The 11,438-nt window shown below is 35.6% G+C and overlaps 1 non-coding gene across 1 annotated transcript; it reads left to right on the forward strand.

The window, feature by feature from the left end:
* Positions 1-10,903: 10,903 nt before the first annotated feature.
* TRNAR-GCG (transfer RNA arginine (anticodon GCG)) lies at positions 10,904-10,975 on the forward strand. Its single transcript has one exon. It is a non-coding gene; the product is annotated as a tRNA-Arg (tRNA).
* The last annotated feature ends 463 nt before the right edge of the window (positions 10,976-11,438 follow it).

Raw genomic sequence — 11,438 nt, forward strand, 5'->3', positions numbered from 1 at the left:
AACAGTATGTGAACTAAGAACTTCCAGATATTAAAGCTGGATTTAGAAAAGGCAGAGGAACCAGAGATCAAATTGCCAACATCTGTTGGATCATAGAAAAGCAAGAGAATTACAGAAAAATATCTACTTCTGCTTTTTTGACTATGCCAAAGCCTTTGATTGTGTGGATCACAACCAACTGTGGAAAATTCTTCAAGGGTTTCAAACAACAGACCACCTCACCTGCCTCCTGAGATATCTGTATGCAGGTCAAGAAGCAGCAACTAGAACCAGGCATGGAACTAGATGGATGAAGCACAAGCTGGAATAAAGATTGCCGGGAGAAATATCAGTAACCAAAGATATGCAGATGACACCACCTTTATGGCAGAAAGTGAAGAAGAACTAAGAGCCTCTTGATGAAAGTGAAAGAGGAGAGCGAAAAAGTTGGTTTAAAGCTCAACATTCAGAAAACTAAGATCATGGCATCTGGTCCCATCACTTCATGGCAAACAGATGGGGAAACAGTAGAAATAGTGGCTGACTTTATTTTTTTGGGCTCCAAAATCACTGCAGATGGTGATTGCAGCCATGAAATTAAAAGATGCTTACTCTTTGGAAGGAAAGTTATGACCAACCCAGACAGCATATTAAAAATCAGAGACATTACTTTGTCAACAAAGGTCCATCTAGTCAACGCTATGGTTTTTCCAGTAGTCATGCATGGATGTGAGAGTTGGACTGTGAAGAAAGCTGAGCACAGAAGAATTGGTGCTTTTGAACTGTAGTGTTGGAGAAGACTCTTTTTTTTTTTTTTTTTTTTTTTGGAGAAGACTCTTGAGAGTTCCTTGGACTGCAAGGAGATCCAACCAGTCCATCCTAAAGGAGATCAGTCCTGGGTGTTCATTGGAAGGACTGATGTTGAAGCTGAAACTCCAATATTTTGGTCACCTGATGCGAAGAGCTGACTCATCTGAAAAGACCCTGATTTTGGGAAAGATTGAAGGCAGGAGGAGAAGGGGATGACAGAGGATGAGACGGTTGGATGGCATCACCGACTTGATGGACATGAGTTTGGGTAAACTCCAGGAGTTGGTGATGGATAGGGAGGCCTGGCATGCTACAGTTCATGGGGTTGCAAAGGGTCAGACACGACTGAGTGACTGAACTGAACTGAGCTGACTAGATGGACCTTTGTTGGCAAAGTAATGTCTCTGCTTTTTACTATGATGTCTAGGTTTGTCATAGATTTTCTCCCAAGGAGCAAGCTTCTTTTAGTCTCATGGCTGGATTCACCATCTGCAGTGAGACCAAGATAATAAAGCTCATCACTTCATGGTAAATAGATGGGAAAACAGTGACAGACTTTATTTTCTTGGACTCCAAAATCACTGTGGATGGTGACTGCAGCCATGAAATTAAAAGATGCTTGCTCCTTGGAAGACAGGCTGTGACTCCTTTGTTTCCCCATGCCAACCCTCATAAATAGGCCTGTGACACAATCTGGGCAATTAGAAGTAAGAAGAATTTGGGGAAAAAGAAAATTTATACTTTTATTTTCAAAGAAGTTACTAGAAGAGATTTTTTTCTTCCATAGGGTAGAATTGTATGGTTTGAGAATATGAAATATGATTTTCATAGCCATTTTAATTCCAATCAGAGAGAGTTTTCTAGAACTTTTGAGAAGAAGCCTCTTATGAGCCTAAGGATAAGGCAACAGTATGAAAAGTAATGTGGAAAGGCAGAGAGAATTTGGTCCATGGTAACATTATTAAGATAAAAGATCATGATAAAAGGCCTGCACTACTTCTAAAATTTTACTCATGTAAGTTAATTAAATTCTCAGTTTAAGTACAATTTATCTCTCCTTATGACACAAAAGTATTCAATGTTATAATTGAGATTTCTATTTTGATTTTATGATTTCTCCTGGTCTGCCAGATACAGTTTATAATGTCCTTGGAAAATATAATACACAAATGTAAAGAAATAATTCAGGAGGTAATTATTTTGATTTAGTTTTTATTTGAGCCAATCTTTTGGTTTCCATTTTCTGGTAGAATGCTTTAAAAATTCATCTGTATAAATCCATAATTGTAAATAAAGTTTGGTACTGAATGATTTATTAGAGGATGTAAAATTTGAAAGTGTAATTTCACCAGCTTATTCTGTGTGCTGATTTTACAGACTACAGTGAGACATGCATTAAATTCAATTCCAGTATGAGCAAAAATAGCAGTTTAAAATAATTTTCCAGTCCATATTTACAATAAGTTGATAATTTAACTCTCATGCTCACCAGTGAAGTTTATTGAATTGTTTAGCATAATTTTCAACTCTATAAGTCACATGTTAATTCAGAAGGTTTATTGAGAGACAACTGAAACAACTATTTACCTTTGCTCAAGATTAAAGGAGACATCTATTCATGATTTTAAAAGATTGAGGATAGAGAACTTTGAAGAATCAAGGGAAGAAATCTTATGATACTGAGTGAAAAATATTCATTCGTCCACATTTTGAAACTGAGAAAGAGAAACCATCAAGCAGTTTATCGATATATTAATAGTAAATCTTTCCAATTCTAAACACATGTTTATAATACATAATTGTGTATCAGAATGATTTCTCAGGACAAAACAACAACAACAAAAAGAATAGGGGAAAAAACTTGGATGAAACTATTTATTATTGATTACAGTTCTTTCTAGAGAAGGAGCATATTTTATTGCCCTATACCACACCTGTGATTACATAAATTTCAAACTGGGCAGTTTTCTCTTAAAATTATTGGTAGCCATTTGGTGAAACATGCTTACTTTAACTTTCTTTTAAAATATTACAGCAGAGTATTCTGTAAAATAAATGTAGGTAAATTTTTTTCTTGAATGTGATTTGAGTATTAAAGGTCTTCAGATACTTTGGAAAGATTTCTTGAGTAGTAGAGGGGGTGAGTCTCCATTCAACCAGGTACCATTCAGATGAGTATTGCACATTACAGCCCTTTATGGAAGTGGTAATATCCTTGCCTTTAGAATAAGGGACACAAAACTTAGAGGAGATTACAGAAAGGTTCTAAAGTCAGTAGCCTGAAAGCTAATTTTTGAATTCAGAATTAATATCATACTTTACATTTATAAAATTCTTATATCCCCTCTTAAACAGAATAAATACATTAATGAGTTTTAAAGTAATATTGCTTTAAAATTATTTTTTTAATCAACATGCAGTAAAACTGGCATTTTTAGTGTGCAGTTCTGTGAAATTTAATACATGTACAAATTTGCATAACCACCACCTTAGTTTGTATACAGAAAGTTCCATCATCCTCCCAAACTCCCTGTACTATCCCTTTGTAGATACACTTTGCCGATCACTAACCCCAGGCTACCTATGCTCTATTCACCATTGTTATGGTTTCATCTTTTGAGCATGTTTTATAAATGGAATCATGCAGGCACCCACTTCATTTGTCTCTGTTCTGTCTCTTTTATTTCTTCTGCTTGCTCTGGGCTTAGTTTCCTCTTCTTTCTGTAGTATCTTACAGTTAAAGCTTTGGTTATTCGTTTGAAATATTTCTTCTTCTGCAGTAGAACACTTGACTTTTAAAACAGTGTTTCCCTGTTTAGTAGTTTAACAGGGAAACAGTTATAGCTACATCTACAAATTTTTATGTTTTGCATTTCTTTTTTTTTTTTTTTTTTTTGCAGTTCACAATACTTTTGAGGCTTCATCTTTTATCTTGAGGTATTTAAATGTATACATGCTTTTTAGTTTCTGTAAATCTTCTGTATCTTTTGTTATTGGTTTTAAGTTTAATTTCATTATAGTTTAAAAACATACTTTTCATGATATGAATTCTTTTAAATATGTTAAGATTTTTTAATGTCCTAGAGTATGATCTATTATGATGAAAGTTTCATGTGCACTGGAAAATAACATTTATTTTCTGTGCATCAAACTGGCGCTGGAGGGCTTATCCTAGGACTCTCTCTGTGCCAAAGCCTACTTCTGGGCTTTTGCCTTGAGTACAAGCCTCCAGATACTAAAAGGGGAAAAAGGTAAATTCACTACTGGATTTGTGGCCCTTTAACTCTTTTCTACTGCAGTTTCTGGCTATTATTTCCTTCCCAGATTCCTCAAGTGGTGGCTTCAGGCATTGTCTCTAAATATCATAGCTGCAGTCATTAGAAGAGATTGGGTAGGATGTACTTACTTCATGTTAACTAGTGAAAAATTTACTGAGTTAAACTGTTATTATCAGTTTTACCTCATCCAAAATCAGACATGCCAGATATTAGGTGAAATATCTTGTCGATAGAAAGTGAATTTTGTTTATTCACTCACAAATATTCATTCACTTTTCATGTGTTGACCTGGTTCTAGGCATTGAGGATATACCAATGAACAGAAGACCAAAAAGATTCAAGACTGTGTTCTAGTAGAAGATAGACCAAATACAATTGAAAATATGTAGAACGTTTGGTAGTGGTAGTTGTGGTAAAAATATGCGGAGGCAGGTGATTTCAGGTGTTGTGGAAAGAGGTAATGAAATTTTAAAAAGGATCATGAGGAAAGTTATTATCAAAAAGGGGACATCTATATAAAGAAAAATTAGTATTTGATTGTACAAAGTTTGATCACCATTTTTGAAAACTGGATTTGAAACAAAGTTGAGGATATATATACATATATATATATAATTCAATTATCTATTCAATTAAAAGTTGTAGTCTTTCACATATGTATACCTATAGCTGATTCATGTTGTGTATGCAGAAACCAAGGCAATATGTAAAGCAATCATCTTTCAATTGAAAATAAATAAATTAAATAAAAAGCTTGTAGTCTTTCAATCACAGATAATTTTATTAAATATAATTAAATTACTAAAGTTATATGCCAAATTTTAAACTGATTTTAGACAAAGTAATCCTAGTTTTAAGTAAAACTAAACTGAGTTGGCCATAAATGATTTCATTTAACATCGGTTGGTGTCTGCTGGACTAGTGAACTTCTGTGACTCTACACGGAGTTGTTTTGTTCTGTTTTTTTCCTCTGATGCTACTCAGTAGTTTTCATTTAAATTTTGATATTGCTTTGTTCATATGAAATTGCCATAGTGGGAAAGTCATCAAATTCAATTTATGGTAAAGTTATAAATAGTATCTCTGTTTTTCAAATGCTGAAGCATACCTGTGATGTCAATATTAAACGCCAGCTCCAAACAGTCTTTAATTGCTTGAACATCTTACCTCACGCTTTGTCAGAAGTCATGAGAGCAATATGGACATGCTAAGACAAAGTCAGCGCCACTCTCTTGGCTATAACTCCACGTCCAGATGTTGCCCTGCGCAGTTGCTGTGTAATTCTAATTGACTCCCTGGGGAATCTCAGTTTGTGCCGCTCAGGGCCCAGATCAGCTTCAGAGTTGTGAGTGAGTAAGTGATGACAGAAGTTGACTCAGTGTGTTTGAGTTTGTGGAAGTGTTGAGAGTAGAAGGTTATACAAAGGCCAACAGTCATTACTTGCAGGGCCCGGTGGAACTCACACCTTGCTTGTCAGTTTTTACCTTAACATAATTACATATATATTTTGAAATATGAAAACACCTGAAACTTATTAACTGAAAGACAATAAGTCTTTCAAAAACAAATAAAGGCTAGGATGTATAAACATGCATATTTGTACATACACTCATGTATGTATGCATATATTTGAAACTATGCGAGGTTTTTAAAGTAAATGTAGGTATATTATCTGAGAATAGTGACATCTTTCCTGGAGTTTCACATATTTGACATTTTCATTGCTGTGCCAAGTAAGTGGTATTGAAATTGGATGCTCTTAGTTTTTCTTTTTGTTCTTAAATACAGCTTAAAATATATATATTCTGTTAATAAATTAGTGTACCTTCAAATTCTTAATTTTACTCTAAATTCCCAGCTAAAGGAAACATATCCTAAATGTCAGTATGAGAATGATAAAACGTATCTAGGGTGAAGCACAGGGAAGCCTGGTATGTTGCAGTCCTTGCGGTCAGAAAGAGTCGGACACAATTTAGCGACTGATCAACAACATCATCAATGGCTCTATTTTTCCTACACAAGTCACCATCACCATTATTTGAATGTGATCCAGCTCTAAAACTTCCACACAGTTTGAGGCATAAATTTTGACTTCTGAAAAAATTTTTATTTAAAAATAGCCCAAGAGGTTTATAATAGATAAAGAAAACATGACTTTATATCAAATAGTATCTTGAATTTTATATATCAGTAATTAAAGAGAATGGTTCTTAAAGCATAATTTAAATTTTCATAACTTTTTATCTGGATAATCTGATATTACTCTGGAGAGAAAGGTGAAATGAAGATGTATGAAGAAATGAAAACAAATCCATAGAAAGATATGAAGGTATAAAATCATAGAGAATCTACCTAGTAAAAAAGACTCATAAGTAGAGGATAAGACAGTAGTTTGCTTTCAAAAGATTGATCTAAATTAAAATGAATGTTAAGAAGCTGCTGATAAAATGTGCATATTCTTTTGCTCTGAACTCTCTTAAGGAATCTTTTTCCTATAATTTCATGTACATGTATAGAACATTTGATATTGTAAGAATTAAAATAAGAGAAAATTATAGGCATAGTTTTAAGCTGTTTGTATGACTATAATTAGTTTCTTTTGGAAATAGTTATGCTGTTAATTATATATGTACATCTAATGAAAGAAAATTCTCACAAGAATCTTAATACCATTTAATTTTAATAACAATGCTAACTTATTTATTGAACACTTTCTCTGGAATAGGTGAATGTTTCATATTTAATTAAAATATTCATGATAGGCTATCAGTTACATGAAATGAAATGAAATTTAGTTATTTGACAAATACCTTTATCAATAAGACAAACAAATAAGATTTCCTCTCACATTTGTGTGTGCTAATTATTTTTGTTGTCAAATATAGTTCATTCTTTGGGCATATATTTTGTGAGTTGGAATATTCTTAATTAACACCGAGGATGTATCTATTTTGCTACTTAGATATTTCTTCATGAACTTTGTTATAGCTGTTTTCTTAGTCCTTTATGAACCACAGTTAGTAGTAAAGATAGAATATCAGAATGAAAAGGAAAGTGTAAATTTTTCAGTTTTGGAGTTTTCGTATAGATAATTAAGAGTAAATAAGTGTTGGTGTGTGTATGCTTAGCTGCTCAGTCATATCCAACTCTTTGCGGCCCTATGGACTGTAGTCTGCCAGGCTCCTCTGTCCATGCAATTTTCCAGGCAAGAATACTGAAGTGAGTTGCCATTTCCTACTCCAGGGCATCTTCTCCAACCAGGGGTGAAACCTGCATCTCCCACATTGGCAGGTGGATTTTTTATCACTCAGTTCAGTTCACTTCTGTTCAGTCGCTCAGTTGTGTCCGACTCTTTGCGACCCCATAAATCGCAGCATGCAAGGCCTCTCTGTCCATCACAAACTCCCGGAGTTTACTCAAACTCATGCCCATAGAGTTGGTGATGCCATCCAGCCATCTCGTCCTCTTTCGTCCCCTTATCCTCCTGCCCCCAATCCCTCCCAGCATCAGGGTCTTTTCCAATGAGTCAACTCTTTGCATCAGGTGGTCAAAGTTTTGGAGTTTCAGCTTCAGCATCAGTCCTTCCAATGAACACCCAGGACTGATTTCCTTTAGGAGGGACTGGTTGGATCTCCTTGCAGTCCAAGGGACTCTCAAGAGTCTTCTCCAACACCACAGTTCAAAAGCATCAATTCTTCAGCGCTCAGCTTTCTTCACAATCCAACTCTCACATCCATACATGACCACTGGAAAAACCATAACCTTGACTAGACGGGCCTTTGTTGGCAATCACTAGTGTCAAGTAAACTAGAAAATTAAACAGAATAATTTAGAAAATGTTAACAATAGGATACAAAGTCATATTTGGCATAGTACACCACCCTATGGCATAGTACATCATCCTGAAACAACTATATTATACTTAAAAGTATATCACATAATGTTGTCTTTAAGAAAATGTTGAAATATTCATTATATTGTTCAATGTTAGTAATCTAAATTTCCATGGTTCATTTTTTTTTTTTTGTCTGTTTTCAAAATTTTCCTTCATATTCTGTAAGTTTCTTTTATGTGATCCTATTTAGTGTTTTTCCAACTAGATGTTGAAATTCACTAATTAGTGGCAGGGACTTTTAAAAATTTATATCTACAGAATGGAAAACATTACAGCACCTTTCATGCATTATGGATATGTTTCATGGGAAAATTTGCTTCACTTATATATCCTGGGTTGCAAGGGAAATTGAATTTCTTACTGTAGATTTTGGTAAAATGTTACTGAAAAACTACTGGACTGGATGAAAAGCAACTGAAGAACACTGTGTATATACTATTATTGCTTATTCCAGTAGTTCATTTACTGTATATTTTGGAATATACAAAATGAATTTGATCAAGTGGCCCACTTCCAGTGCTGCAAACAAGATTTCACTGATAGTTGATGAATTGCTCATAAGGATAAAAAATGAAGTGTTAGACTTAATCATTTTACTGTCAGAGATCTATGTATCAATCTTTAGTGAAAAACATCCTTGAGCAAAGAAACTGGCTATTACTTAATTAGCATTGGAATATTACAGGCACAGATTTTCATTTCACAACCGTATTTCAAATGAATTATGAAACTAAATGAAAGTCAAAGATGTAATACAAGCTGTAGACACTGCAAAATGAAGATGGGTTTGGCCATATATAACAAACTTAACTACACTCCTGTGAATTTGCAGAAGCAATCACCACATTTAACTGAACTAGGTTAATGTGAATTTGAAAGAAAAATCCCTGAGCACAGAGATTCAGAGTGTGGATTCATTGGTAAAATTCTTATACTCAAAGTACATGCAATACTCTGTGTTACACTGGAATAATGTGACATTAAACTCTGCTTTTTGTGTATGTGAGAGATGAAAATAAGCTGGTGGTTTTAAGCTGATAGAAACATTATACCCATTTTGGATTGTGAGGTATTTATGGTAGGGTCGTTTGAAGTCAGGATGTTAAAATGAAAGTGGAAAAGACATTTTGACTCCTGCTCAGTACCATTAAGCCATCAGGTTACACTATCACTATGAATGAATCAATAAATAATTTTAGAAAATGATAGTTGTTTCTATAAGCTGCTAATCTAGATACCCTATATATTTTGTTAATTTTTTTTTCAAAATTTTAACACTAAGTCTTATTAGTTTGGCTTTAAGTTTTTATAAAATTGTTGATGTGGTATACTACAACAATATTAAATAATTCTTAATAAGAGTTTAGTCCAATTTCTACCCTGGCATACAGCTTCTGCTATTTATCCATCTACATTGTTCTTATAATCAGGGTTATAAAAGGACAACTAGATAGTAGTAGGTATAAACATAAAACTATAACTATAGATGTATAACCAGACATATACTTTAGTAGTTTTAAAATGAGGATTTCCAACACTTTTGAGTTATTTATGCTGTAACTAGATCCTTGAACTTTTTTTCTTGATACACACAGCACTTTGTTAGGTAATCTTTCCTTCCCTTCTTGGCTTTTCATCTTGAGATTAATCTCCCTTATAGAAAACCCTCTTATGGCTCTCATTCTTTGCCTACTTTCTGTGTTTCCTTCCTTGCTTTCGACTTAGACACTATCTTCACCATCCCCAGCCAACTCTCTAGCAGCCAGTACGCCAGACTCAAGTGTTACATTTGCCTCAGTGGTTTTCAATGTTGGCTGTCAGTTGGAAAACTTTCAAATAGTGTGAGCTCCATTCCAGAACTGTTATATTGTAATCCCTTGGGGCTGAGCCCTGGTGTAGAGAGACTATTTTAAAATTCTCCATTTCATTTAGCGTGCAGCTAAGGTAAAAATCATCTTCCCTAGAGCAGACTACCTCAACCTCAGTACTATTGATCTTATGTATTGGGTGGTTCTTTGTTGTGGGAAGCTGTTCTTCTTGTGCATTCTAGGATATTTAGCAGCATCCCTTGCTTCTGCCCACTAAATGCAGTGGTAACTCCCCCAACCTAACCCTGTGGCAACAAAAAATATCACTATACATTGTGTAATATTTTCCTGGGGTCAAAATTACCCCCCATTTAAGACCTATTTTACAGCTAGAACAAAGATTAAAAGTTTATTTGTGAAACAAAAATTCTCAAGTAAAGTAATAAGGAGGACCAAGTGACTTGGGGGCTGACATGTTTCCAGACAAGTTGGATATAACTTAGGTAGAATTAACTCCAGGTGGGAAACCTGACTCTGACCATTTGTGTGGAGTACCTACTGGGGAAGCTGGGCCAGGACCAAGTGCTTGAAGGTAATGGATCCAACATGTGTAAAACAACCAGTGCTGGCTGCTGCCATGTGGAGGAAGAGGTGCACTGTACAGAAATGGTGTACAGTAATGATGGTTCCCAGAATAGGAGATACTTACATGTCCCACTGAATAGGCTAGGGTTAAGTCACAAAACAAGAAAGCAGAAATGAACAGTAAACCAATCAGGGATTGCACTATGTAAATCAGGCAACATGCAGACTGTAGGCAGGTCAGGGGTGACTCTAATCATGTGATGAAGAATCTGCAGTAGAAAGTTGAGAACTGGTGTCACTGGTTCAAGATTTTGCAATGACCCAGAATCTCTGTATTTTCTCTGTCATCCTTACTCTTTTATGCTTGTGATCACAAAGTGTCTGCTACTGCTGTAGGTATTGCACTAACATTTCGGACAAGAAAAAGGAACAAGGGTTAAGGGCCAAGAACAAAAACCCAAAGGATTTTCTCTTAGAAAGAAAAAAAGATGGTATGACCTCCCAAAAGATACCTAATTAAGTCTTACTGATTAGGCTTCTGCGGGGCTTCCCTGGTGGCTCAGATGGTAAAGCGTCTGTCTGCGATGCAGGAGACCCGGGTTCGATCCCTGGGTTGGGAAGATCCCCTGGAGAAGGAAATGGCAACCCACTCCAGTACTCTTGCCTGGAAAATCCCAAGGACGGAGGAGCCTGGTAGGCTACAGTCCATGGGGTCGCAAAGAGTGGGACACGACTGAGCAACTTCACTTTCACTTTCAATAGATATCCTAGCTTCAAGGGAGACTGGGAAAAGGAATGTTTTAGTGAGACTCATTGCCACTCTGTGGGGAGGAAAAAAGGCCATTAATGTAGAAGAGGTCTTCCCAGGTGGCGTTAGTGGTAAAGAACCTGTTTGCCAATACAGGAGACATAAGAGACGCGGTCTGATAACTGGGTTGGGAAGATCCCCTAAAGGAGGGCATGGCAACCCACTCCAGTATTCTTGCCTGGAAAATCCCATGGACAGGGGAGCCTGGCAGACTACAGTCCATAGGGTTGCACAGAGTCAGAAACGTCTGAAGTGACTTAGCACACAGCACATGC

The sequence above is a fragment of the Muntiacus reevesi genome, chromosome 21 (genome assembly GCF_963930625.1).
Source record: "Muntiacus reevesi chromosome 21, mMunRee1.1, whole genome shotgun sequence".
In the NCBI taxonomy this organism is placed as follows: Eukaryota; Metazoa; Chordata; class Mammalia; order Artiodactyla; family Cervidae; genus Muntiacus; species Muntiacus reevesi.